The sequence below is a fragment of the Gavia stellata genome, chromosome 3 (assembly GCF_030936135.1).
Source record: "Gavia stellata isolate bGavSte3 chromosome 3, bGavSte3.hap2, whole genome shotgun sequence".
Lineage (NCBI taxonomy): Eukaryota > Metazoa > Chordata > Aves > Gaviiformes > Gaviidae > Gavia > Gavia stellata.
The window spans coordinates 39324041-39347068 of NC_082596.1; positions in this window are offsets into that span (position 1 = coordinate 39324041).

Sequence of the window (23028 nt, forward strand, 5' to 3'; positions counted from 1 at the left end):
GTCCCTGTGTATCAACACTGTTTCCAGCACAAATCCAAAACACAGCCCCATACTAGCTACTATGGAGAAAATTAACTCTATCCCAGCCAAAACCAGCACATTCTCCACCCCTTATTCCATACCGTTTCTATCATACTCAGGTAGCACACTATCCAATACATACTCATTACCTACCATCACCCTTCCCATCCTTTGATATAATACACAGATATCACTCCCTTAGTCTATGGATCACTTCTGTGAAATGTCTGTAAAATGTCCATGAATACCCACAAATGTTTACAAAATGTCCATTGAGTTCATTTAGTCCATTACTTTGGGCTCCATCTGTTATGGTGGTCGCTCAGGACAGGAGAGGCGTTGTATTGCATGGAGTTATTGGGCACCACAGCCAGTTCAGGTCTGGTCACTGCTGCACTTGCACTGCTTGTTGAAGGCTTGTCCTCCATTGGTTCAGGTGATTCCTGATACAGTAATTCCTGTAACATGCAACTCAAATTATGTGTTATAACAATTTAAAAGTATTTCCATTACAATCTCTGCCCCTGGTCCCTTTGGGCCAGGTTATAGGGTTTAGCATTGCAATGAACTCCTCCTTTTGCTCCTAGCCTGGCTAGCAACAATGGATTCCTGCTATAGCAATTACCATAACATGCAACTCAAATCATGGATTATTTTCACCCAGAATTAAATCACCTTGAGGTACACATTGGACTCCCCCATCCTTCTGCATTACTCACCAAGTGCACCCAGGTCCTTGAGCAAAAACAATCCCATGAATAGGTTTACCTCTTCCTGAGGAAGGAATAACCCAGACTGTTTTTCCCAGCAAGTTCCTTGTATGTACTACGGGGATCTTATCTCCTTCCACAGTGCGCAGGGGTTTTGATTGGGCAGGGCCAGGTCGACTGGCAGATTGTCTAGTGTTAACTAGCCAAGTGGCTTCTGCTAAATGTGTATCCCAATGCTTGAATGTCCCAGCACCCATTGCTTTCAGTGTAGTTTTTAACAGTGCGTTGTATCGTTCAATTTTCCCAGAGGCTGGTGCATGGTAGGGGATGTGATACACCCAGTCAACGCCATACTCCTTGGCCCAGGTGTTAATGAGATTGTTTTGGAAATGAGTCCTGTTGTCTGATTCAATTCTTTTAGGGGTGCTGTGTCACCATAAAACTTGCTTTTCAAGGCCCAAGATAGTGTTCCAGGCAGTGGCATGGGTCACGGGGTATGTTTCCAACCATCCAGTAGTTGCTTCCACCATTGTAAGCACATGCTGTTTCCCGTGGCGGGTTCATGGTAGTGTGATATAATCAACCTGCCAGGCTTCCACATAGTGATATTTCAGTCATCATCCTCTATACCAAAAAGGCTTTAGCTGCTTAGCTTGTTTGATTATGGCACATGTTTGACGTTCATGGATAACCTGTGCAATGGCATCAATAGTCAAGTCCACCCCTCGATCACGAGCCCATTTGTATATTTCATCCCTTCCTAAATGTCCTGATGTGTCATGGGCCCATCGAGCTATAAATAGCTCACCCTTATGTTCCCAATCCAGATCCACCTGAGCCACTTCAATTCTAGCAGCCTGGTCCACCTGCTCATTGTTTTCAATGTTCTTCAGTGGCACAACTCTTGGGTATGTGAGCATCTACATGACGTACTTTTACAACCAGGTTCTCTACCCGAGCAGCAATATCTTGCCATAATTCAGCAGCCCAGATGGGTTTACCTCTGCGCTGCCAGTTGCTCTGCTTCCATTGCTGTAGCCACCCCCACAGAGCATTTTCCACCATCCGTGAGTCAGTATAGAGATAAAGTACTGGCCATTGTTCTCGTTCAGCAATATCTAAAGCCAGCTGAATGGCTTTCACCTCTGCAAACCGACTCGATTCACCTTGTCCTTCAGCAGTTTCTGCGACTTGTCATGTAGGACTCCACACAGCAGCTTTCCACCTTTGATGTCTTCCCACAGTACGACAGGATCCACCTGTAAACAGGGCATATTACTTCTCATTTTCTGACAATTTATTACACAGAGGGGCCTCTTCAGCACGAGTCACTTCCTCTGGTGATACTCCAAAGTTTCAGCCCTCTGGCCAGTCCATGATCACTTCCACTTACTCCATGTAGCATCAGTTGCATGATGCGTAGAGGGGACCTTCCCTTTGAACATCCAGCCCAGCACAGGCAATCGAGGTCCCAAAAGGAGCTGTGCTTCAGTAACAACTACTTCTGAAGCAGCTCGAATTCTTTAATATGCTGCTAATATTTCTTTTTCAGTCAGAGTGTAACGGGCTTCAGATCCCCTATACCCCTGGCTCCAAAACCCGAGAGGTCGACCTCGAGTGTCTCCAGGCGCTTTCTGCCAGAGGCTCCAGGTGGGTCCGTTGTCCCCGGCTGAGGTGTAAAGCACATTTTTCACATCTTGTCCTGTCTGGACTGGCCCAAGTGCTACTGCACGAGCTATCTTTCGTTTAATTTGTTCAAAGGCTTGCTGCTGCTCAGGGCCCCATTCAAAGTCATTCTTCCAGGTCACTCAATAGAGAGGGCTTACAATCAGACTATAACCTGTAATATGCATTCTCCAGAAACCCACAACACCTAAGAAAGCTTGTGTTTCCTTTTTGTTAGTTGGTGGAGACATAGCTGTTATTTTACTGATGACATCCATTGGGATATGACGACGCCCATCTTGCCATTTTATTCCTAAAAACTGAACTTCCTGTGCGGGTCCTTTGACCTCACTTTGTTTTATAGCAAAACCAGCTTTCAAAATAATCTGGATTATCCTTCTCCCCTTCTCAAACACTTCCTCCGCTGTGTTGCCCCACACAACGATGTCATCAATATACTGCAGGTGTTCGGGAGCTTCACCTTGTTCCAGTGCAGTCTGTATCAATCCATAACAAATGGTAGGACGATGTTTCCACCCCTGGGGCAGTCGATTCCAGGTGTACTGGATACCCCTCCATGTGAAAGCAACTTGTGGCCTGCGCTCTGCTGCCAGAGGGATCGAGAAAAACGCGTTGGTGATATGTGTTGTTGCATACCATTTGGCAGCCTTTGACTCCAGTTCATATTGGAGTTCTAGCATGTCTGGTACGGCAGCACTCAGCAGCGGTGTGACTTCGTTCAGACCTCGATAGTCCACTGTTAGCCTCCACTCTCTGGTAGATTTTTGCACTGGCCATATGGGACTATTAAAGGGTGAATGAGCCTTACTGGTCACTCCTTGATTCTCCAGTTGAATGATCAATTTATGAATGGGAACCAGGGAGAATCGATTAGTGCAATATTGTCGCCGGTGCACTGTCATGGTAGCAGTTAACACCTGCTATTCTTTAACTCGTAGCAACCTCACCACAGATTAATCCTGTGAGAGACCAGGCAAGCTAGACAGCTGTTTAATCTTCTCCATGCTGAAAGGAGCTATACCAAAAGCCCACCAATACCCTTCTGGGTCTTTGAAGTACCCTCTCCTGAGATAGTCTATGCCAAGGATGCATGGAGCCTCTGGACCAGTCACACCAGGGTGCTTTTGCCACTCATTCCCAGTTAGGCTTACTTCAGCCTCCAACACAGACAGTTCTTGGGATCCCCCTGTGACTCCAGAAATATAGATGGATTCTGCTCCCTTGTAATCTGACGGTATTAGAGTACACTGGGCACCAGTGTCCACTAGAGCTTTATACTCCCATGGGGCTGACGTGCCAGACCACGGAATCTACACAGTTCAGTAAAGGTGGTTGTCCCTTTCCTCCACCTGGCCAAAGGCAGGGCCCATCTATTCCTGGTCTGAGTCTTCATTACTTGGTTTTCGTAAGTGCAAAACAGAACTCCTTTCATCAGGATCAAAAGTACGGTCAGCCCTTTACTCTGCCCAACAGACACTGGAGCAGTAATTTTCCTGAATGGATGCTTTTTGGCTCTTGTTTTCCCTTGGAGTTCCAGCACCCGAGCTTCTAGTCTCCAGGTAGGTTGACCATCCCACTTCCTCATGTCCTCCCCCTGGTCACGGAGGAAGAACCACAGGGTTGCACATGGTGTGCGCCACCGGTACCCGTTCCCTTGAACAGGAAAAGGCTGACTCTTAATAGCTGAGGCCTTGGTTGGAGCGCATGAGGAAAACCTACCCTTCTCGGCTTGCTCAAACATTTTTTGGGTCAGTCTGTGTCTGCCCACAGCTGAGACACAAGCACACATGGAGGGAGCAAGATTGCCTTCATATTCCCGGAGCTGTCTGGCCAGTTCATCTATAGCTGGTGCCTCAGCGTCTATCAAACTCATTATCGCCAGGGTGTGGGTGTACGACATCACTGCATTTCATACAAATTTTCGCCACATGAACCATGCGCACCGGATTTCATCCAGGTCTTTGGATGACTGGTCATTATAGATGACCTCCAACATGGCTAATTCCCTCAGATGCTGGATGCCTCCCTCTGTGTTGGTCCATTTGCTTTGGGAATTTGCAAGTTCTTCCCTGAAGGGATACCTGTCCTCCACATTTGACAGGAGTCGCCACCAAAGACTGAGGACTCCCGCCTTTTTTCCAATCCCTTTGTCAATGGCCTTATTCTTAGCAAAGGATCCCAGCTAACCCCTGACTATTGGCCCCAATATCCTAGTATCAAAGTAACCAACTGAGAATTATCTCACCTGGTTGACGGCTAAAATGTTTTCACATATCTCACAGCTCACTTAGGGATAGGGATTGCGTAGTTTCTATCTCATTTATGACTTCAGTCTCTTTCTCCTGTTTTTGTGACCGCTCTGACATAGAACAGGCTGCCTCTTCTGATTCTTTCTCCTGCTCCCTCTTAGGAGAAACTTCTTCATCCCTTAATAAACAAGTTGACTTCTGTTTCCATTGTTTCTTTTTAGTTATAGGGGCAACTGCTACAGTGCCTGGTTTAGCCACAGTGTCTGTTGGTTTGTTTTCCCTCTCTTCTCCCTGAGGGTGCTGCATAATATCAAGTAGTGTTTGGTAGATACTGGCCAGGGCCCAGCACAGTGCTGTGAGTTGTGCCTCTTTGGAGTGGCCACAGCGCTTTTTTTTTCCAAACATTCTATCACTTCATCAGGATCCCGTAGTTGTTCGGGAGTGAAGTTCCAGACCATTGGAGGTGAGAAGTTCTCTAGATACCTGCCCATATTCTCCCACATGCTGTGCCACCCATGACCATACTCTCACGGAGCCTGGGTCATGTTCCTAAATTGCTTGTTAACCTTAAGCAAAACCAAAGCAATGTTTTTAAGAAATACCAATAGAAGTATTTTAACTACCCAAGGATGTTCAAGATACTAAGAAGTCATTGTGAAGAGGGAGACCACGTCACAGAAGAAGGTAGCAAGGGTGCTGTTCTGTATTTCCTCCACAAAAAACCTCTCAGAGGAAGAAGTATAATTGTTAATTTTCTCCATGAGATGATACCCAAAGTACAGTAATGGTTTCAGTACAGAGACCAAATACCGGATCAAGCTCAAGGTCAGTGTTTTAATAACGAACCTCCCAGGCAAAACATCACTAATCACTACACAACACAGCAAACTGAAAAAGCCAACACCAATCTTTAACAGGTACAGCAAAAAAAAGAGCATGGTGCAGATCAGATAAACTACTGTTGAGAACAAATGAACGAATACCATGACCCGCAACTGTTAACAGATATAAATCCCTTCTAATATGCTCTGTTGAATCTGTTATTATCTCAAACCCTTCAAGACCCATGTTGGGCGCCAAAAGGACTGTTGTGGTTTAACTCCAGCCAGCAATTAAGCACCACACAGGCACTTGCTCAGTCTCCCCCTGCACCAATGGGATGGGGGAGAGAATCGTAAAAGTAAAAGTGAGAAAGCTCATGGCTTGAGATAAGAACAGTTTAATAAATGATATTAAATAAAGTAAATAATAATAATAACAACAACAACAACAATAATAATAATAATATTTGTAATGAAAAGGAAAATAACAGCAACAACAAATAAAACCCAAGAAAGACAAGTGATGCAAATGAAAACAGTGGCTCACCACCCTCTGACTGATGCCCAGCCTGTCCCCAAGCAGCAGTCTCCAGGCCAGCTTTCCCCCTAGTTTATATGCTGAGCATGATGTCATATGGTATGGAATATCCCTTCGGTCAGTTGGGGTCAGCTATCCCAGCTGTGTCCCTTCCCAGCTTCTTGTGCACCCCCAGCCTACTCGCTGGTGGGGTGGTGTGAGAAGCAGAAAAGGCCTTGACTCTGTGTAAGCACTGCTCAGCAGTAACTAAAACATCCCTGTATTATTAATACTGTTTCCAGCACAAATCCAAAACACAGCCCCATACTAGCTACTATGAAGAAAATTAACTCTATCCCAGCCAAAACCAGCACAATTATCATCTGTAGTCTGAATCTCTGCTGATAGCTTGAGAAAACTTGCCATATCAAATTAGTGCAAAAAGATGTCCAGTCTCTGGAAATGAACAATGAGCAACATCTATTTGACAATTGCCTTTTGTGTTGGCTGAGAAATACTCTGTCAAAAGCACCAGTATGGATCGATGCTGACATCTAAAGGGGCAAAGTGCATACTCAGAAAGATCATTGAAAATCAAATATGACCACAAATTCTCATGAATGTGTCAGTACATGAATTTACACACACATTTGCACTGTTGCACACTCATATTCAGACTTGAGAATCCACTGACATTTATAGGTGGACTAGACTCTCTCCAAAATGTATATATGGGTCAGTGGTCTTGTCCTTTATTAGGGAAAAAAAAATATTTGCAACTACAGTCAGAATTTCTTATCATGTTTATTATAGATATAATTTACTATTTTTAATGGTAGCAAAAATACTTTGAGAAGTAGTAAGAATTGAAAGTGTACCTGTATTTCGTGATGGTGATATGTCTTTTTAAGGAAAGGTAAAATCACTTCTGAGCAATGAGCTGGTCTTAAACAATGGGAGCCAAAATTGTAGTCACCTGGAGGGAATTACATAACTCTGCATAGAACAATATAATAGGTCTTACAGTAGTTATAGTATAAACTTGACTAAATGGTAGATTTATACATGAACAAGGGAAGCCCCTCATCATTAAACAGTACTTAGTATAAATGGACAAGTCAAGCTGTTTGTGCCTTTTTGTTTCTTTTCATAGAAGTCTAGTGGAGAGTGCTTAAGTGTATCATTCAGAAGGGAGGGAAAATCATTTACTGCAGTGTGTGGACAGGTTTGAGTGAGAGCAGATTTCCATGCAGGAAAGAAATATGAGCCAGGGAAAACACCCCTTTTTGAACACACTCACAAGCCCTGATTACATGGCCCACAGCTGGAGTTAATCCAGATTCCTGTTTAATTAAATAGTAGCAGTCATTCTGCTGCATTACATCAAAATGCAGAAAGGTGACATAGAGGTGAAACACAAAATGTGGTCTCCACCTCTCTTCATTGCTACTAAGAAAAGATAAAATTTATTTATAATCTTTTAATGAAAATCTATTAATTGTGCAGGATAAATTCTAACTACATAGAGAAATGTGTGATGGCCTTACTAACATACCAAATTTTGTTACTGAATAAAATCTGTATCAAATAACCTGTGCTATAATTTGCTGTGAGAAAATCCATCCTATCCTGGGCCCACATTATCAACCTGTTTCTGAAAAAGAATAATTTAACATTTTTTTCCTTCATCACAGTAAGAAGAAAAAGGTCAGCTGAAGGATCTCTATAGGAAACAACCAAGATATACTGTCCCATTTTAAAGCTGGGCACTTAGTTATCCCATGTGCAGGACCTATCCTTCAGCATCCATCTGTCTGTCTGTCTGTCTGTCTATCTATCTATCTATCTGCAACTCTTTCTTAGGTGAGAGTTGGAAACACTCCTCAGTCTTCGGCGACTTGCAACTCGTCTATAACGCAAGTTGAATGAGATATGAAATGCATCATCCAAGGTTAAAGGATATGACAGAAGTAACCAGGTGAGAACCTCCTTATGAACATAAAATGAATATATATGTTCTACTTATCCCTAGAAGGAAGATCTTTTCTTTATTAATCTGTTCATCTGTGGCACAGGTATCCTGATTTCATTGCATGCCAGAGGCTGCCCAATTTAGAAGACACAGATACTTGGGGAAACACAGACCATGGATATTTCCTTTCATTGAAAAATCCATTTTTTCCAGCATATCATCTCATGTAGGGAAATAGTAGGGATAGATGTTATGGGATTATGCATTTTTATAGCATTGTGTGTTAAATATGGCTAGCCTCCTTGAAGAAATAACAACAACCACCACCTTTTTTTCCTCCTGTCGTGAAATATAAGGGTTGAGTTCGCTTTGTTATTTGACTGAGTTCAACAGCAAAGAAAGTTGTTGACTACAGACAGCAAAGGCATTCTGGTTCCTTGAAGAGAAAGATGACTATTGGGTGGAGGTTAGAGGAGCAACATTTTCCCCACAAAACACGTGTTGGCCCATTCTTTAAAAAAAGATTTCTTTCTATACTTTTCCTTAAAAGCATCAAATGAGAACAATGAATGAACCTGAATTGCAGGTGGTTTAAGACTGATCAAAGTTAAATGTTGTCTTTATGTAACTCCTTATTAACTGGTGTAACTCCTTTCACAGATATTACTGAGTCAAAAATCAGCAGGATTCAGCAAATGTATAAAACCTTTCTGTGGATATTGAGAGCATTCAGTCACATTAAATTAGAATAAATTATTTCCTAAGAGTATGACTACTCCTATCTTAAAGAATATGCCCTGACTGCCCGCTCATCCTGACTAGGACATTATTTCCAGTGCAGGCAGATGACTTAATATGGGTTTTTAAACCTTGCTGTGACACGGCAGAGGCCAATTAGATGGGCTATTGGTCTGAACTGTTGTGATTATTCTTATATTTCTTCTGATGTTGCTTATCTTTGTGGCTGTTTTAGCATCATCCTTCTCATCACTTAGGCACATCTTTGAGCACGTAAAAATATGTTATTTACTTCACATACCTTGTCTGCCCCTATCCTGTTGCCCTCTGCTCCACCTCTGGCAGTCTGAACATGCCATCTCTCCCCAGACTCCCGCCGTGTGTTTCTCCTCAACCCTTGACACCTTTCAACTCTGTGGGAACAACCCTTAAAGACCCCCTTAAAGACTAAAGTAGTAATTCATTTCCACTTTTCTCTGCTCCTTCCTTCCACAGACTTGCTGCTTTAGCAGGTTTGGCAGGGATGGAAAGGATGGCAATAAACACAGCCAGGGTTTCCTGACATCTAGAAAAAAGAGCAGCATTTCAGAGGAAGAAGAGGGCTGCTCTAAATTCTGCTTAACATAGTTGTAAAATCTGGTTTTCAAACCCAGCCTCAATTTGCCCCTTTTTCTTCTCTGGTTTTGAGACCACCCTCCCCACGCACCTGGAAGAGGGTCCTCAGAAGCCATGCTTTGCTGCAGGTCTCCTCTCCCAAGGCAAGCCATGGGGGCCAGGCTGCCTCGGCTGGCCTCTGCTTGCACTGCCCCGCGGGTCCTGGCTCCTGTTTCACCCTCCCTCGTGTTCCTGGCGATGGAGCTGCATTGGAAACACACTTCTGGGCACTGTGCTCTGGGCAGTGCCTGCTAGAATACAAACCACAGGTAAATCATGTGCTCTACAAAATGAAGCATTTGGATCCAAGAGGAGAGGGATGTCATCTCCATTGTCTTGCCAGCCACATTGCAGCCTGTGCAATACATTTACTTTACGACATCTAAAAAGGGCAAGGATTTGCCATCACAGCTGCTTCATCTATATGCATTTTGTGTGTGCTGAATGCATATATAGTGTGTCTGTGGTCAGTCTGGGACTCCCAAGAAGCCTCACAGGGGTCTTATGCTGGCAGCATCTCCTGTGAGAGACAGTGGGGTTTCCTGGCGTGGGGGATGCAGATCACATCCCTACTGCAGGAAGGCAGGAGCAGGCAGGGATGCCCCAGACTGGTAAGGCTGTTGTCCTACAGCTCAGTCCTGTCTCCTGGTGCTGCTGGGGAGAGCCTGGAGTACCCCATCTAGTTCATGTTTTCGAATTACATCATCATTGTTTTGGTTTTTTTTCTCTTGCTCTGCTTGTTTTTACTTCTTCAGACTATATGTGACCATCTTTATCTCTTTCTCCATGTATTAGTCCTACTTCTTTCCTTTTCCTGCAATGGCCTTATTTTATCAGCTGTTTGTTTCTTTCTGCACTTCTACAACTCCTTTTCTGCCCAAATCAGAGAACTTTTAATTTCTTAAGGGAAACAAGCCCTAGTTTGAAACCTAGGCTTTTGGTTTGGCAGAATGGAGTTTCCTCTCCTCATGGCAATTTCCCTCCTTCCCCCAAATCCAGTTTTAAAAACTATTGGAAACATAAGCCAGACAGGACTAAAAAGAAACCCAGTTTTAATAAAATGTCATTCAGGTTTTGAATGACAGAGTGAGGCTGTGCATTTGATATACTATAAAAAGCCTTAAACAGCAGTATATTATGTGAAAAAGTAACTGCTATTCTTTGTGAAGGTGCCATTTATCAGCATCTGAGGAGGCTATTCAAGTGAATAGATTAACAAACATGAACTAAAGTGTAATGTTTATCAGCTGTCCTGTTTAACTCTAAATAACATAGCGGAAGATGGCTCTTAAAAATGAAATGGCCATCAATCAATATGCGTTGCCATTTTACACAAGAGGTTATATATAGCCCTGTGGAAACAATGCACATGTGAGGTGTGCTGCCGGGGTCACTCCCCCAGGCAAAGGAGAGATCCTGAATCACACACCTTGGGCAGGCACAGACAAGCACTCTGTCATTTTAATAACGCTCTCATTGCAGAAAGTTTCCACAGTTATGGCCATGATGCTTAATTGCTCTCATTAATCTCCTTAATAAATGATGTCATTGACTTAGAGCTGTTGTACAAATACAACTGGCAAGTCAGTAAGTAAAACTGCTCTCCACACCTACTGATGAGAGTGGGGGAATAAATGGTAGCAAGAAGCAGCAAAGGCCTTAACAATGTAGGTAGATGAAATTTAGGACAGCAAACCAGATATTTTACTGCCTTCTTTCTCTGTTTGTCTGAGGCCATCTAAATTTATTGAGCACTGATAAACTAAAAATACATACAAAGAAACCCCAAATGCTCTGAGTAAGCCTATTCTGTAATGCTGGCTTGAGAGTTTGAGGGGTGACAGTTGTCCTTTGGTCCTGCGCCCTGCTGCATCTTCACATAGGTGGGGATAACTGCAAGGCTGTGCAGTGGATCCCTCACTCGGTGCGTAGAAAAAAAGACTTTCATCTCCATATTTTCCTTTGTAGCAAGGTTTTATTCTTGCATGAGGTAGAAAAATGTAAGCAATAAAGTGAAAAAAGCAAACAAACAAACCGAAGCAAACACAAAGCCCCCCCAAATGGCTTTACTCAAGCTGAGTGAACATTCTTAGCAGTGACTCTGCTTTATCTCCATAGGGTATAAATCACTGCCCTTTCCAAGTCTTTATCTCCCTTGCAGAGGTTACCACCTGCTGCATTTCCAGCAGGTCTGGACGGTGTTGCCGTGGCCTGGCCAGGGGCCGTCAGAACTACTGTGCGCAGGCAGGATGATCTGTGAGCGTGCAGGAGACATGTCCAAGGTGGCTGGGGTTTTGTTTGCTTACTCGTTTGTTCTCCTGTATTTGTAGGGGAGGAAACTATCTCTAAAAGGAATCTGTTCTGACAGAGCTCAGCTTTTGGAGCCAATCTGGACTCCTCATCTCAGCTCTGCCCCTTAAAGGGGGGAAACATGAGAGGGCTGTTAATGTCCTGCTTCCTAGAAATCCTCCTTTCCCAGGGTCAGGGAATAAATGGCTGGAGTTTGACTATTAAGAAAAGTTGCCTAATCTCCGTTAACCTTTGTGCCTACAAGGGCAGAAAGCAGCAGGACTTTACAAGTCTGAGCGCGCTAAAAGTGATCATGCGAGATGATGAGCATCTTGGGGCGTCCTGTGCCGCTTCATGCAGGAAATTAGGTCATTATTGGAAATAAACTTCCTGGGAATTGCTAGGTTCCTCAACACAGGATAAAAAAGATTGACGCTCCTTTACGGAAAGCATAAAGGGAGTGAGAGAGGCAGTGCGTGAGCAGAGAAGAGCCAAGGGGCTTCTGCAGGGCCAGAAGGAGGTCATCGTCTACATGAGCAAATGAGAGGTAGATCAGGGGAGGACTGATGACCCTGCAGCAAAGCCAGGCTCCTCAGCCTGCTCCTTTCTCAGAACAGTTTGTTTCTCTATTACTCCATTACTTCCCAAGCTAGGGAAAACGATTTTTTAAAATGCTCCCTGTTTATGGCATGGCTTTAGATTTTTTTTTTTAAGGTCTTGCACCTCTATGTGGAGCGCTCAAACTGCCGGCGGGCAGATAGCTTGCCACTGCAGCACCGAGAGACTTCCTCAGCAGAGTTCACAACTGCGGCTAACAGTTTGGGTGGTTCTACTAAAAATACATTACACCTGGAGATACTTGATGACTCTTTTCCCAGAGCTGATGAAAATTACTGTTACTTTTTTGAAGGGAATTTTCAGGGAGTGTTAAAAATATCTATAATAAGAGGAGTTGGCTTTAAATGTAATGTTCACCACAGCTTTGAACTGTTGGTAAATCCAGTTTGCTTCCTACAACTTCCCCACATTTCTTTATGGAAATAACTTCACACAGTTGGAATCTGTGAGAAAGAAGGTGATACGGGTCATGAAATGATACCAGATTTTCATTTCTACTGTATGAAATTCATAGCATGCAGGATCTCAAACAGCAGCCAACAAGTTAGATTGTATTCTTAATATAGACTCTCAAACCCTTTTATGATTAGACATTGCCTTTTCCTATGTGAAAGCACAAAAGGTTGATGCTGTGTGGGAAGTTCAAGGCACCCAGATTACTGGGTGTAAAATTAAGGAGAAAAAGCATTTTTTTTCCATTATAGAGTCATTCTAAATTGTTGGAAAACTGTTTCAGGCCATTTCAAAACCAGTGTTTTTGAAATGTTGGTAGCATAATAAATGATTAAAAAAATTATGGAATGAAACCTTTGTTTTTAAAATGGCTCTCACTGGTGTTAAACAAAATTGTAAACCAAGAGGAACCAATTATTACAAACCCACAAATTCAAATTTGTGTCTAAAAATGCTGAAGAAAAAGACTTCAGTTTGTTCCACGGTATCTTTAAAGTCTTCTAATTTTCCTAAGTGAACCATTTGGTAAAAATAATGCAACTTTACAAAATGCTTCAGTTTTGCTGACACAAATTCATAAACATTTCACTCTGGCCTCTGTGGTAGGGACAAGTACATGGTCTGTGAAGGGCTAGGGATATACTAGGACCGGAAGAATACAGTAAAAGCAGGGTATAGAGACAGGACAGTCGAGAAACTACTGCACAAGTCAGAGAGTAGAGGAAAATGGAGACACCAAGAAGAAAGTCAGTAACATGAAAGGAGACTCAACAACTGAGATGAAGGAGTCATTGAGAACATAAACTGTAGATGGAAAGCCAATGAATTGCATTGGCATAGTGAGAGAAGCATTAAAAGGCCTTAGGAGAAAGATGTAAGACGCAAAAGAAGCAGAAGAAAAGACCACAGTAGGGCAGTAGTGATAGATCAGAAAGTAGACCTGCAAGACAGTGGGGCTGCAAAAGAAGATAAGTACAATATAGAGGTAGTGGAGAGGGTATGGAATGACAGCTGGAAATGGCTGTGCAAGCCAACTGCCCATACGTGTTCCACAATAACACATATTCATTTATTCCCTTTGGGCGAAATCCTGGCTCAGTCACAGACCATGGGAGTTTTGCCATTGACTTCACTATGGCCAGGATTTGCTAGTTTTGGTTTAGTTCCACAAACAGTGTCTGTCTCGTTTTAAGTGCAGAAAGATATTTTAAAATTAAGACAAAAATGAAGTTTGCCAATCAACAGTGCCATTACTTGAAAGATTGGACCAGGGGCACAGAAACCCCTTGCTCAGAAACCAGCTGGGTGGGCAGCTTCTGCCTTAATGAATTCTCATGCCTGTGCCTAGAAATAAATGCACCAACCACCACCCATTTTTGTTGTGCTTATGTATGGCTGTATAATAGGCATCAGTTTTATTCCTCCCCTCTCCTATTTTTGTGTTCTGCAAGAAAATTTCCACTAATGTGAAATTTTAATAAAAGTTGCAAAGAAATATTTTGCTTTTGTCCTACTCATTGAGTAGAGAATATATAGTAATAAAGGAGTACATTTTTAATAACCTGTGAACTAATTATAGTTTTATGATAAATGAAACATCGAAATATGTTTTAAACTAAAGGAGTCAAATCCTGATCTTTTGGAAAGCAATAAGCTTTCTTAGCTGGCTTTCAGTGAAGTTGTTCTTGATGCCTAAATAAATACCACATGGGAATATTAGCGTAACCAAGGAGGATATTATTAGATTCAAAATATAGATATATTATATACCAAATGATATCATGCAAATAGACCTGCTATGGGTGTTATCAGGGTAATGATGTTGTAAAACATTATTCCTGACTGGTAACCTTATCTTTCACACCCTTTGCAAGATATCTAAAATGCTATATTAAGAGAGTTTTAAAAATAAATAATTCCTTCACTTCCTCAAGTAAAGTGCTTTTCATCAGAGTATAATTTCAGTACAAAAATAAAAAGAAACCTTTGCAATTTTTCTGCAAAATTAAACACTGTTATCTGAAACACTGACAGAAATACATTTACATATTTCAGACTAAAGATCTTTTGTAAATGTTTAGTTACCACATTCAAACCTTTCAACACTTCTCCCAAAATCACATTATTCTTATGAAGATACAACAAGAAGTCAAAGAATAAAACGTAAAAAGCTCCACTTCAATAATATGAAGGTTGTGAAATGAGCTGACAGCATCCAGGAAGCTCGAAGTTATGGCTGACAGCTTGTCCTTAACTCATGCTGTGTGAAAAAAGGGAATGGCACTAACGCATGTTAGCTGAGCTCGAAATTTGAACCCCTCGGCCCATCCCTCCTTCTCTATTATTTGAGTTATGGGAGCTGTTGTTTTGAGGTCTGATTTTCAAACTTGGCTTGGGTGTTGCTGTTAGAAGGCGTGCATGGCACTTACACACAAAATAAATCTTGGCTCCAAAAGCTCCGTTTTGTCCAGGCATGTGCTGATGCGGCAGCCAGGATGCAAGATATTGGTTACAAACATCGATGCCTTTCTGCAGGCTTCAAAGGCTTCGGCAAATGTGCAACAACTTGCTGTACACCTATTCAGAAAATATTTGCTTTACCTGCTTTCTCTTTTACCCCTCCTATAGTTTATTGGTCTTTTATGTATTTCTAACTTGCAATACTCAATAAGGAAAATACTTAACAAGGTAAGTACGCCCATATATGTTTAAAACCTCTGGGGAACTCAGAGATGACCCACAGGTCTGAAGTCTATTCCCTCCTAGGAACTGGCTGACGCCTGTAACCCCATGGAGAGGACAGAGAACATGTCCTACAATGGCTCCCTTCCCAAAACTGCCTCTGGTAGTGCTTGGGGAAAATAACTGCATTTCAACATGTTATGTAGCCAGCTTAAAGGAAGCAGGACAGACTTCCACCCATGCCTTGCGAATTTTAAGAGGAGAAATAAGTTCCCTGAAAACTGAGTAAAGCAGCTTGTACTAGTCCACAGCTTAGGAAATCTCTCCTGCACATCCTAAGACATGACCAAGAACATTGTTTCAGCTAAAAAGAAACACTTTCTCAAACTGTTTAAATCCTTGCATACCTTTTAAAAATAGAATTTAGACTGGGCAAGACAATAGACAAAAGTCTGTGCCTATCTTAGAGCAATTTTGTTTTCCAAACTAGTGATCAAATATTCAATACCTATAATCTATAAATCCAAAGGATTCCCCGTATTTCAGTAGAAGCAAGGTGTCTGCAGGATTTTGATATTCACTTTCTTTGAATACTCCTTTTCTTTAGCATTGCTTCCCAAGTTACTGTGTACTTGTATTGCAGATTAATCTGAGAAGTTTCCATAAGAGTGAGCCTTGACAATTTCTCTGGTTCTTGTGGGATAACACTTCCATGACTCCCATTTGTGAAACATTCCTGCCCATTCCCAACCATGTCTCCTTAATAAACATGAGCTCAAACAACTAGTAGAAGGTGCTTGTAGCAGAATAATAATAATATTTTGTAAAAAAACAACCAACCAACCAACTCCCACACTAGAGGAGGTATTTAAAAAAATTAGAACATCTGAGATAAAAAGGTGTAGAGAACATGACAGTCTGTCAGTAGAAGTCTGAGCTGATAAAGCCAGCAGTTTGTTGAAATGTAACGGCCTTCTACTAAAATGCTAGGAGAGTAACAGGGCACCCATGCAAAAAAAAAAAAAAAAAGGCTGAATGAACATTTTAATTAACTCATGTGCAATTTTAATTAAAAACATAATGTGTCAGGAAAATGAATAATGCCATGGGGCAATAAAATAGCTAGATTTTCTGTGCAGTCTTCTGCTTCATATCTTTTATGGAAGTACGATATTATTGTTAAAGGCAAAAAAACACCCCCTCCAGCCTCCCACCCCCTCTCCACACACATCCAACAAAGAACTTATAATGTAACAAAACCCAAAGATGTGGACAAAACAAACAGGATTAAATCAGGAGGTTGTACAAGATATTCTATGTGTTGCCATCACGTTGGTTGTGCCATAACTTTTCTGGCTTTTAACACAAAAACTTTGACCTTCAACCTCAAAATCAGTGTCTTGGTGTTAATCAAGTATGCACAGAAAATGTGGATGCCCCCATTTTTTCAAGTGAAAACTTGAAATGTCTAAGTATTATCAGACCTTGATGAAGAACTGATGGTCTCCACCCTTTACAGATGAAGCCATTTTAAGCCATTGGGATTCTGTAACCTGAGATACTAGAAATCACCAGACTCTTTAAATGAGACAAATAAAGCTTTCAAATATTAGAAAGGAAAAAGAATAAAAGAAACCAAGGGGAACAGAAGTTGAGGAAAGTTAACTTTTCTCCAAATGGAAAATGTGGAATGTCCAAACCTATTTATTTCTTTTCTTTGCCCAGATACCACTCAGCCCTTGCTGAAAGAGATTTGAAATTCTAGCAGCTATAGCATAGCCCGGAGCAAAGGCAGGGTCACAAGCACCATCATGTAACACATTTTAAAGGCTGTCAGAGATGTTTCTTCAGTCTCTGTGTCCTCAGCAGTCCCAGAGTCGCTGGCTTGCTGCAGGGACCTGCTACCTGGTCATACCTTTTCTGTGGCTCACATCATTTTGACCGTAAATCACATCTAAACTGTGAGAAGGCTGTTTTCCTTAATGCGCTCTGAAAGCATATGAAGCTTTGTGTGCAAACACATCGAGTCTGCAGCAGATTTTGCAGAGCTCTGGTTGCCCATTGGCTTCCCTGGCCTTCAATAGGAAGCACTGACACCCAGGATCTCCTCTAAACACCCCCATAGGTATTTAAGACCCCACATTTAGGCTTCTAACTTTGAAATCCTGGTGCCAGTTATAAGCAAAGTTTCTGGTCTGATTTTCATTTTGTTCTTGCAAGCAGAAAAAGAAGGTGCAATGGTGTGATAAGCTGGTGCCCATGGGTGTCCAGGAGAGAAGTGCTGCCCGCAGATAGTGCAGCACAGGCAGCAGCACCAGACGCCACTCGCACTCTGACAGCTGTCTGCTGTGTGACTTTGGGCAAACTACTGATTTGGAAGTGGGGGTAATGATACTGAACTTGGGCAAACACTTTGAGAGCAAATATTGTTCCTCGGCATGAAGTACCGCTGCTAGAAATGAAGCAAAAACGCCCGCGGGAGATGCACGTAACAAGCAGATCTTACAGCTCGCAAGGAGCAGCCCATTCCCCAGCCTTTGCATCGGTATTTGCCCGCACGTTTGCAAGCACAAAGGAAGCCCTAATCCAAAACCCACAACTTTTATTCACATGAGTGACAAACCCCTTCATACCATGGCACTGCCAAAAGCAGCTATTACATTGACATGAATAACTGGTGTCTGAAACGAAATGAAAAATTGCTGTTCGGGCTCTGTAAGGAGCAACACTGACAACCAGCCCGGACAGAGCATCATAATTCTGATGCTTTCGCTGGACCCTGCTGAAAGAGATAGCAGTGAGCAGCTGTAGCACTTTCCGAACTTTTTTTTTAAGTGGTATTTGGGTAGGCAAATTTTAGGCAATTGGAATTGGAACTTTGGATTCCAGGATGGGATTTTTAGATATGGCAGGCAAATCCTGTAACAGGGCAGGATTTTTATAGAAAAGGAGTGGGGTCTAAGCTGATTCCTAATTTCTTAAGCACTGTTTACTGCGTCAATCCACCAGTTACCTGAATATATTTATTGATATGTTTGCTACAAGAAATGCATTGAAGCAGTCTGTATTTTAGGCCTGTGACAGGCACTGGGTTTCTATTGTCACAATTATTATTGCATCTACGTTGAGTGCTTATGCCCTACCCACTATTAAGATGCTTGAACACTACCTCAGATCAAGCTCTTCAGCCACAATTAAACACTGTTTCTGTCTTTAAATACTTTGATTCCCTAGATGCGGTATGGAAGTCACAGAAGAGCCTTTACCATCCTCCTGCCTATTTAATTTAGGGCTTCCTGGTTAAAGGGAAAACATCTGTGATTTAGCAGTGGTGAGAGACATGTTTGTGGGTGATGCCCCTGGGTGCTCTTAGCACGGACACCTGGAGGGGCAGTGCCTGGTCTCCTGCCTTCCTTACATCCTGCCAAAGCTGTGGTCCTCTTGTGCCATCCACTCCTCCAGTCTCACTGTTAGGGAACATGGCCACAACCAACACAGAAATGATCATATGTTCCCTAGGAAATGATGGACATTTCAAAAGGAGTATGGAAGATTAAAAAAAAACAGCTTTTCAACTGGTTTGTCTTACAGAAATAAAAACAGTTGGGTCTTTCATACAGCCCCTAATGGTGAGCTCAAGAACCACAAATGAGTCTTATCTGGCCAGTTTTCTTTTTTGCCTGACACCAAATTCATGGATATTCAGAAACAGTACCTTCTCCCGCCCAAGCAGCTCCCATAGTTCACGTCCTATGTGATTAATGGATTTGCTTTGGACTTGGGGAGAAACTTCTGCTAGCTGCAGACTTTCTGAAACCCTGGTTACATGATTTTTTTCTCTCTGCCTACGTGTAAGGTAGCGAGCATACCCTTTCCCCAGCTCGAAAGACTGCTTTGAGGATGGATAGGCTGCAGGGTCCTCACACCCTAGCATGGTGGAATCACATAGATGCACAGGAAAGACTCAAGTGCTCTGGGGCCATATCTGCCAGAGTCCCCAGATAACATACTTCTAAAATCTTCCTGGTCCATTTAATTTTCTCTTCCTGGTCCATTTAATTTCCTGTAATTGCGTCATCCCTCCAGCTTTCCCCTGTCAGGTGTTTTTTTCCAAGGAACTCCCCATACTTGTTGAAGGGTTATGGATCTGCACCAAAGCAACAGCACAGGAGTCCCTCTCAGAGTAAATGTTCAAGGACAAAGAGTTGCAGCAATTCACAGCGAGTCTGTTTCCTCCCCAGGGCAGGCGGTGGGGGCAGGCTCATTGCACAGCCTGCTGCCCACCCTGCAGAAACACCTCTGCCGCTGGAGCTGCAGTGGTGTCAGCTGCACCCTCCAGCATCATCTTCACATCGCCACCATTCACAGGCCAATCTCAAAAGGCCAAGCCAAGTTGTGGTTTTCAGTCATCCAGAAAATAGCGGAGGGCTTGCTACAGAAACATGCAGGGTTTAGAAGTTTAACAAACAAATGGGAGGTAAGGATCAGCCTACAAACACGAGCCTCTCAGGTCACTGCATTTACACTGCATGTATATATCTGCATTCACTTAAAACACTTAAATTCCTGAGTGCGAAGTTGTAATGTCTGTTTTCCAGAGCCTGATGGGAAAACCTGAACTGATTTTCACTGTACAGAAAATTTCAATGCAAGAAATGCCTCTTTAATGCCTCCTCAGACCTGTTACTTGTCTTTTCCCCTTTTTGTTTCCCATCAAATTATAGGCTATAGCACATCTAATAAATAAAAAGTATAATTCCAGGTTGCATGCACTATTGCTGAACAAATAAGTTTTAACAATATGCCTGCCATTTATGTTTACTTCTCATAAATGAGCTTGCTTTTGTCATGTCAGGAGCACCCACAATAAGAGTTCATTTTATGCAAATTCTGGAGAATATTCCAGTTTAATTCTTTTTCTTTTCTCCCCTGCCCCCTCCCCCCCCCCCCAGTCAGTCACTTGATTCTAAGACTGTCATTCACACCATTTGATTTAGGAGAGCAATCACGGTTCATGCTTCAAATTCTGAATATTCACAATAAGCTGAGACAAATTATTACAGAATTATTCATCAAATTGTTTTGAATAACAAATAAATGCTGTGGAATTATGGCCTGAACGCAGGTGCTTCACAAAGGGGCAAATACAGTAAAATGAATTAAATAAATTTTTTAGTGCTAATTAGGGTTTAGACTGCTATACTCTTGGATCCTTTGAGCAGCAAGTTACTTTGTAACTTACCCCATTGATTTCAGTGCGATGATCTGTACTGGCTTGATTTGCAATATAAAGATTTTTCCATGGAAATGCCCGAGCAATAGAAAACAAAAGTAATTTGATAGCTTGACCCAGTATCTTTGTTTCTGGCCATAGGCTAGAAGGACCTGAAAAGATGTTCTTATTCTCATGAGCCAGAAAGCAAATTTCTTGGCTTGCCTCTCTGAGTCTGTTTACAAACTTAAAGCAAGTGTTTAAGGAGTTGAAGTTTGCCCACTGAATATTGCAGCCACTCTCATCATTCCTCTCTATACTTGGCCAGCCTTAGTGGTCTCTGAAAACCATGTCCGTAGGTCATCTGGGATGCCTGATCTGTGTATACGAGGGACATGCTACCTCTGATGACAGCAGGGTTGTGTCCTCTAGCTACAGGGATTTGTACAGCCTGAACTGAGCAGGCAGGGACTGAGCAGAGCCTCCAGAAGGCCAATTCCAGATACTGGCTGACAGTCATTTTCTCTCAATTCCTACTTAAATCACTTTGGTTAAAAACTATTAAAACCATTTATTTGTATTTTGCTTAGTAAGGATTTGTCTGCATCAAAACTGGAACCCAAATTCAGTTGGTCACATTTGTTTTGGTAGAAGTCCACATGGGGACACTGCTGCAATAAATGTGCCTGCTTTTGAGACAGACTGGGATGGAAGTGAAATAAAAGTACTGCTAGTTGCAAAATCAGAATTTTTCACAGACTTCTTCAAGAGGTACAGGTATAGCTTATAGTCAAATTAAATTACTTGTTCCCAGGTTCCACCTAGACAAGCTCTATATCATTTTATAGCCTAAATATAAGATCTCATTTCTAAAAGCATTCCATGAGAAGTGCTTCCCCAGACCTTTAGAGTACCAAACAACAGACTTACCTGCCTAAACACGTGCTGAATCATCTATGGTACTGAGGCTTACAGGCAGTTCAATGGGGGTTAGCAGAGACTTTCCTCCCATGGAACAGAGCTCTCCCTGGTGAAGCTTGTTTCTGCACTTGACAGCCGCTTGCCTACAGGTCAGGGGTGGAAATACCAGTGAAACACAACTCTCTCCTCTAGTTTAGGGGCCCAGAAATTATTCGAACCACCGTTGTAAACCAAAACTGATTATGATAAGCTTTTCTCACCTGGTTTCTCCCAAAATACTTATATCGTGGCCATGAAATGGCTTTTAGTCATGATACAAATATGATGGCACTTGGCCTTCCAGGTTATGTGGTTATTAGTCTTTTGCAAAATGTTTATGAACATCGAGACCATGAACGGACCTAAACATAAGTGGAAGAGATCCACATACCCTTTACAAGGAAGTTTCTTTCCTCTAAGAGAATCCAGACCTCCTTGACTCTGCTTCTATAGATCCCTACAAATGTTTTGTACAAAAGTTTAAGCTTGTGAGCCCTAAAATTTTACCTATAAAGGGAGGGGGCTAGGTCATTTACAGACAAGTATTTGCATACATAATCTAATTTTTGTATACAGCTCTATCAGCACTGGAGGTCCATAAATACTTATGTTTGCAAGTAGGTAAAAAGTATCCACCATTATTTTGACTAGTAGATATAAGTTAACCTTCTTGCCTCAAGGTATCAACTAATCCTTATAGGATATATCCCTTCTGCTCTGCACTCAACATTTCCAGACTGTCCAGGTAAGTTGCATGGGTTGACAATATGGTGTCTCAAAGCTCCTTGAGAGAAGACGCCACACTTACAATTAGTCTGCAGCAAAATGAAAAACAGGTTCCAGCAGTAAGCTCTGCCCATCCCTCTCAAATTTCCCTGTATAGCAAATACACTTTGTCAAGAAAAAAAAAAAAAGAACTTTTTGAAAATTCAGAGGAATGAGGTTTTTATCCACTGTTAATGTTCTCTGTTGCAGATGCAAAGATAATTAATGTAATCTAACACATCTTGAGGTAAACTAATGTGCATACAGATATAAACAACAATTCCAATCTTTTAAAGAGCGCAAATCTGGTGCTTATTAGAACAGTTCATAATCACTCCCATTTCAAGTTCTGCATGAGAATATGCTGTAATGAGGAATTTAAAATCTTCTAATTAGACATGATTTTATGAAACAGACAGATAATTAAAATGGTGAGAGTTACACAGAGAAGGATGAGGAAACACTGTAAAACAGACAGAAAAGAAGAAAAAGAGTATAAATAAAGAAAAAATAAACACAAAGCATCACTGATGTATCAAATTCATCCTACAAAATTTGAAGTGTACTGCAGTTTTAGACATCACTGTGTGAAAAGCTACCATCAAACATTTTTTATAATGCTACACTAGCATAGGTAGATTCATACTGACAATTTTATTTGATTAAAGGATGCTTACTAAG